At 37.1% G+C, this 6825-nt stretch overlaps 1 non-coding gene across 1 annotated transcript; it reads left to right on the top strand.

Annotated features, from left to right (window-relative positions):
• Window positions 1-820: 820 nt before the first annotated feature.
• Window positions 821-928, top strand: LOC130971944 (small nucleolar RNA R71). The gene has a single exon (XR_009083148.1). It is a non-coding gene; the product is annotated as a small nucleolar RNA R71 (small nucleolar RNA).
• The last annotated feature ends 5897 nt before the right edge of the window (window positions 929-6825 follow it).

Consider the following 6825-nt stretch of genomic DNA (forward strand, 5'->3'; position numbering starts at 1 on the left):
GCCCATTGAGGTCTTCCTCAGTGGCGTTCACTTCCTCTCCTTCCTCTCCAAATTCGGCCATGTTGATGGCTTTGCACTCTCCTTTTGGATTTTCTTCTGTATTGCTTGGGAGAGTACTAGGGGGGAGTTCAGTAATTTTCTTGCTCAGCTGACCCACTTGTGCCTCCAAATTTCTAATGGAGGACCTTGTTTCAGTCATGAAACTTTGAGTGGTTTTGATTAGATCAGAGACCATGGTTGCTAAGTCAGAGGGGTTCTGCTTAGAATTCTCTGTCTGTTGCTGAGAAGATGATGGAAAAGGCTTGCCATTGCTAAACCTGTTTCTTCCACCATTATTGTTGTTGAAACCTTGTTGAGGTCTCTCTTGATTCTTCCATGAGAAATTTGGATGATTTCTCCATGAAGAATTATAGGTGTTTCCATAGGGTTCTCCTAGGTAATTCACCTCTTCCATTGAAGGGTTCTCAGGATCATAAGCTTCTTCTTTAGATGAAGCATCCTTAGTACTGCTTGGTGCATTTTGCATCCCAGACAGACTTTGAGAAATCAAATTGACTTGTTGAGTCAATATTTTGTTCTGAGCCAATATGGCATTCAGAGTGTCAATCTCAAGAACTCCTTTCTTCTGACTAGTCCCATTGTTCACAGGATTTCTTTCAGAAGTATACATGAATTGGTTATTTGCAACCATTTCAATCAGTTCTTGAGCTTCAGTAGGCGTCTTCTTTAGATGAAGAGATCCTCCAGCAGAGCTATCCAAAGACATCTTGGATAGTTCAGAGAGACCATCATAGAAAATACCTATGATGCTCCATTCAGAAAGCATGTCAGAGGGACACTTTCTGATTAATTGTTTGTATCTTTCCCAAGCTTCATAGAGGGATTCAACATCCTTCTGTCTGAAGGTTTGGACTTCCACTCTAAGCTTACTCAATTTTTGAGGTGGAAAGAACTTTGCCAAGAAGGCATTGACTAGCTTTTCCCATGAGTCCAGGCTTTCTTTAGGTTGTGAGTCCAACCATATCCTAGCTCTGTCTCTTACAGCAAAAGGGAATAGCATAAGTCTGTAGACCTCAGGGTCAACCCCATTAGTCTTAACAGTGTCACAGATTTGCAAGAATTCAGCTAAGAACTGATGAGGATCTTCCAGTGGAAGTCCATGGAACTTGCAATTCTGTTGCATTAGAGAAACTAATTGAGGCTTAAGCTCAAAGTTGTTTGCTCCAATGGCAGGGATAGAGATGCTTCTCCCATAGAAATCAGGAGTAGGTGCAGTAAAGTCACCCATCACCTTCCTTGCATTGTTGGCATTGTTGTTGTTTTCGGCTGCCATGTGTTCTTCTTCTTTGAAGAATTCGGTCAGGTCCTCTAAAGAGAGTTGTGCCTTAGCTTCTCTTAGCTTTCGCTTCAAGGTCCTTTCAGGTTCAGGGTCAGCTTCAACAAGAATGCCTTTGTCTTTGTTCCTGCTCATATGAAAGAGAAGAGAACAAGAAAATATGGAATCCTCTATGTCACAGTATAGAGATTCCTTGAGGTGTCAGAAAAGAAGAGTAGAAGACAGAAGTAGAAAATTCGAACTTATCAAAGAAGATGGAGTTCGAATTTTGCATTAAGGGATAGTGTTAGTCCATAAATAGAAGGATGTGAGAAGGAGGGAAGTAATTTTCGAAAATTAGGTAAAAGATTTTGAAAACATTTTGAAAAACATTACTTAATTTTCGAAAATAAAAGTGGGAAAGGAGTAAAGTGATTTTTTGAAAAAGATTTTGAAATTAGAAATCAAAAAGATTTTATTGAAAACTATTTTGAAAAAGATGTGGTTAAGAAGATATGATTGAAAAGTTATGGTTTTAAAAAGATATGATTGGGAAGATATGATTTGAAAAACAATTAAAAAAAAGATTTGATTTTAAAAATTAATGACTTGCCTAACAAGAAAAGATATGATTCACACATTAAACCTTTCTCAACAGAAAAGGCAACATACTTGAATTGTTCAATCAAATCATTAATTGTTAGCAAGTATCTTTGAAAAAGGAAGGAAATTGATTTTGAAAACATTTGATTGAAAAGATTTGATTTGAAAAAGATTTGATTTTGAAAAACTTTGAAAACTTGAAAAAAAATTGATTTGAAAACAAAATCTTCCCCCTTGTGCCATCCTGGCGTTAAACGCCCAGAATGGTGCACATTCTGGCGTTTAACGCCCAAAATGCTACCCTTTTGGGCGTTAAACGCCCAACCAGGTACCCTGGCTGGCGTTTAAACGCCAGTCTATCCTTCTTCACTGGGCGTTTTGAACGCCCAGCCTTTTCTGTGTAGTTCCTCTGCTGTATGTTCTGAATCTTCAATTCTCTGTATTATTGACTTGAAAAGACACGAATTAAAAATATTTTTGGATTTTTAATAATAAGGAAAAATCAAAATGCAACTAAAATCAAATAACAATGCATGCAAGACACCAAACTTAGCAGTTTGTATACTACTGACACTAATGAGAATGCATATGAGACACACAAAACACTCAAGTCAATTGAATTCAAAGATCAGAGCACGAAAATCATCAAGAATTACTTGAAGATCCTTAAGACACATGAATGAATGCATGCAATTGACACCAAACTTAAGATGAGACACTAGACTCAAACAAGAAATTTTTGGATTTTATGATTTTTTGATTTTTTTTTGTTTTTTTCGAAAATTAAGTGGAAAAAGATATCAAAATTCTTAATGAGAATTCCAGGAATTAGTGCAATGCTAGTCTAAGACTCCGGTCCAGGAATTAGACATGGCTTCACAACCAGCCAAGCTTTCAAAGAAAGCTTCGGTCCAAAACACTAGACATGGCCAAAGGCCAGCCAAGCCTTAGCAGATCACTGCATCCAAAAGCAAGATTGATAAAAATCAACAAGCTCTTGTGATGATAAGTTGAAACCTCGGTCCAATGAAATTAGACATGGCTTCACAGCCAGCCAGACTTCAACAAATCATCATGAAACTCTAGAATTCTTCTTCAAGAATTTCAAAAAAAAAATAAATACCTAATCTAAGCAACAAGATGAACCGTCAGTTGTCCAAACTCAAACAATCCCCGGCAACGGCGCCAAAAACTTGGTGCTGTTGCCGGATTTTGGCACTGATGTTACCGGACCAAAAGCTTGCTCAAAACTTGAACAATCCCCGGCAACGGTGCCAAAAACTTGGTGCGCGAAATTGTGAACAATACTTTTCACAACTCTCATAATCCCCGGTCATGAACCCCAAAAATTTGGTGTTCAATACCATGGCATTACACAACTTCGCACAACTAACCAGCAAGTGCACTGGGTCGTCCAAGTAATAAACCTTACGCGAGTAAGGGTCGATCCCACGGAGATTGTTAATATGAAGCAAGCTATGGTCACCTTGTAAATCTTAGTCAGGCAGACTCAAATGGGTATAGATGATATATGAATAAAACATAAAGATAAAGATAGAGATACTTATGTATATCATTGGTGAGAGCTTCAGATAAGCGTATGAAGATGCTTGTCCCTTCCGTCTCTCTGCTTTCCTACTGTCTTCATCCAATCCTTCTTACTCCTTTCCATGGCAAGCTTATGCAAGGGTTTCACCGTTGTCAGTGGCTACCTCCCATCCTCTCAGTGAAAATGTTCCTATGCTCTGTCACAGCATATGGCTAATCAGTTGTCGGTTCTCGGTCAGGCCGGAATAGAATCCATCGATTCTTTTGCGTCTGTCACTAACGCCCCGCCTGCTAGGAGTTTGAAGCACGTCACAGTCATTCAATCATTGAATCCTACTCAGAATACCACAGACAAGGTTAGACCTTCCGGATTCTCTTGAATGCCGCCATCAGTTCTCGCCTATACCACGAAGACTCTGATCTCACGGAATGGTTGGCTCGTTTGTCAGGCGAGCACTCGGTTGTCAGGCGATCAACCATGCATCGTGTATCAGGAATCCAAGAGATAAACACTAGAGCCTTGTTGCTTGTAGAACAGAAGTGGTTGTCAGTCACTTTGTTCATAAGTGAGAATGATGATGAGTGTCACGGATCATCACATTCATCAAGTTGAAGAACAAGTGATATCTTGGACAAAGAACAAGCGGAATTGAATAGAAGAACAATAGTAATTGCATTAATACTCGAGGTACAGCAGAGCTCCACACCTTAATCTATGGTGTGTAGAAACTCCACCGTTGAAAATACATAAGAACAAAAGTGATCATTGGTTTCGGCCCCAGAGAGAGAACCAGAAGAACCAAGATCTGATCTAAGAACTAGATGTCCGAAGATGAAAAATACAATAGTAAAAGGTCCTACTTATAGGGACTAGTAGCTTAAGAATTACAAAGATGAGTAAATGACATAAAAATCCATTTTCGGGCCCACTTGGTGTGTGCTTGGGCTGAGCAATGAAGCATTTTTCGTGTAGAGACTCTTCTTGGAGTTAAACGCCAGCTTTTATGCCAGTTTGGGCGTTTAACTCCCATTTTGGTGCTAGTTCCGGCGTTTAACGCTGGGAATTCTGAGGGTGACTTTGAACGCCGGTTTGGGCCATCAAATCTTGGGCAAAGTATGGACTATCATATATTTCTGGAAAGCCCAGGATGTCTACTTTCCAATGCCGTTGAGAGCGCGCCAATTGGGCTTCTGTAGCTCCAGAAAATCCACTTTGAGTGCAGGGAGGTCAGAATCCAACAGCATCTGCAGTCCTTTTCAGTCTCTGAATCAGATTTTTGCTCAAGTCCCTCAATTTCAGCCAGAAAATACCTGAAATCACAGAAAGACACACAAACTCATAGTAAAGTCCAGAAAAGTGAATTTTAACTAAAAACTAATAAAAATATACTAAAAACTCAACTAAAACTACTAAAAACATACTAAAAATAATGCCAAAAAGCGTACAAATTATCCGCTCATCAATCTCCCATGTAATTCACCTCCTCCATGGTGGGTTGATCAGGATCATAAGCTTCTGTCTCAGAAGAATCTTCCTGATTATTGCCAGCTACAGTTTACATCCTAGTAAGGTGTTGAGAGATCATATTGACCTGTTGGGTCAGGATCTTATTCTGAGCTAGAATGGCATTCAGAGTTTCAACTTCATGAACTCCTTTCTTTTGAGAGATTCCATGGTTTACATGATTTCTTTCAGAAGTCTACATGAATTGGTTGTTAGCAAATATCTCAATGAGTTCTCTTGCTTCTGCAGGTGTTTTCTTCATGTGAAGTGATACACCTACAGAGCTATCCAATGAAATATTGGATATCTCAGACAAGCCATCATAGAACATGCCTATGATGGACCACTCTGAAAGCATGTCAGGAGGACATCTCCTGATCAGTTGTTTGTATCTTTTCCAAGCTTCATAGAGAGATTCACCTTCTCTTTGTCTAAAGGTTTTAACTTCCTCTCTAATTTTGCTCATCCTTTGAGAATAAAATAATTTAGCCAGAAAAGCATTAACCAGCTTTTCCCAAAAGTCAAGACTCTCTCTTGGTTGGGCTTCTAACCATAGCTTAGCTTTGTCTCTTACTGCAAAGAAAAAGAGCATCAGCTTGTAGACTTCAGGATTAACTCCATTAGTCATTATAGTATCACAGATCTATAAGAACTCAGCTAAAAACTGATGTGGATCTTCCATTAAAAGTCCATGGAATTTGCAGTTTTGCAGCAAAAGAGAGACTAATTGAGGCTTAAGCTCAAAATTGTTAGCTCCAATGGCAGGTACAGCAATGCTTCTGCCATAAAAGTCAGAGGTAGGCATAGTGAAGTCACCAAGGACCTTTTTTGGCTCCTCTTGCTGTTTGGCGATGTCCTCTGTTTCTTATTCAAAACTTTTTGAAAGGTCTCTTCCGTAGTGTTGTACTTTAACTTGTTGTAAACGCCTCCTTGGAGTCTTCTCAGGTTCAGGATCAGGAGTCAAGAGGGGGGGTTCTTTATCACTGTTCCTGCTCATAAACAAGAAGAAAAGAAAAAAAAGAAAAGAAGAAGACTTTTCCGCCAATAGGCAAAAAGCTCCTCCTTAAAGTGAGATGTGAAGAAAGAAGCAGAAGACAGAAAAGAAATAAAAGAAGTAGAAGAAGAATACTTTGAAAATACGGGATAGAAGTAAATAAGAGAAGATGGAAGTTGAGAGAGGGGGAGTAATTCGAATAACTAGAAGTGAGAAGAAGAGAAGTATAATAGAAAAAGTAAATAAGAATTAAAATATTTTTGTTTTTAGTTATTTATTTAATTAATTTCAAAAATTAAGTTAATTAATTTAAAAAAAATTAAAAATTAGTTAGTGAATTTTCAAAAATAGAAGAGAGAAAAGAGGAAGAAGTTTTCGAAAATTAAGAGAGATGAGAGTTAGTTAGGTTGTTTTGAAAAAGAAGAGAGAGAGTTCAAAAATTAAGGAGAGAAGAGTTAGTTAGGAGGTTTTGAAAAAGAAGAGAGAGAAGATAAGATATTAATTTTAGAAAAGATTTGAAATTAAAATAAAAGTAAAAGATAAGATAAGAAATTAAAAAGATTTGAAAAATATTTTAAAAAGATAAGATTTTGAAATTTGATTTTGAAAAAGATTTGATTTGTGAAATTTGAAAAAGATAAGATAAAATTTTTGAATTTTGAAAATGTTATGATAAGATTTTTAAAAAGATAAGATTTTTTTGAAAAAGATATGATTTTAATTTTTGAAAAAATTTGATTTTTGAAAACTTGAAAACTAAGATATGATAAGATAAAAATTTAAAATCAAAATTTGAATTTTTTGATGAGATTTTTGAAAATTATGTTAGGATTAAGTTAGAAAAGATATTTTTTATTTTTG

This window comes from Arachis stenosperma, chromosome 3 (genome assembly GCF_014773155.1).
Source record: "Arachis stenosperma cultivar V10309 chromosome 3, arast.V10309.gnm1.PFL2, whole genome shotgun sequence".
In the NCBI taxonomy this organism is placed as follows: Eukaryota; Viridiplantae; Streptophyta; class Magnoliopsida; order Fabales; family Fabaceae; genus Arachis; species Arachis stenosperma.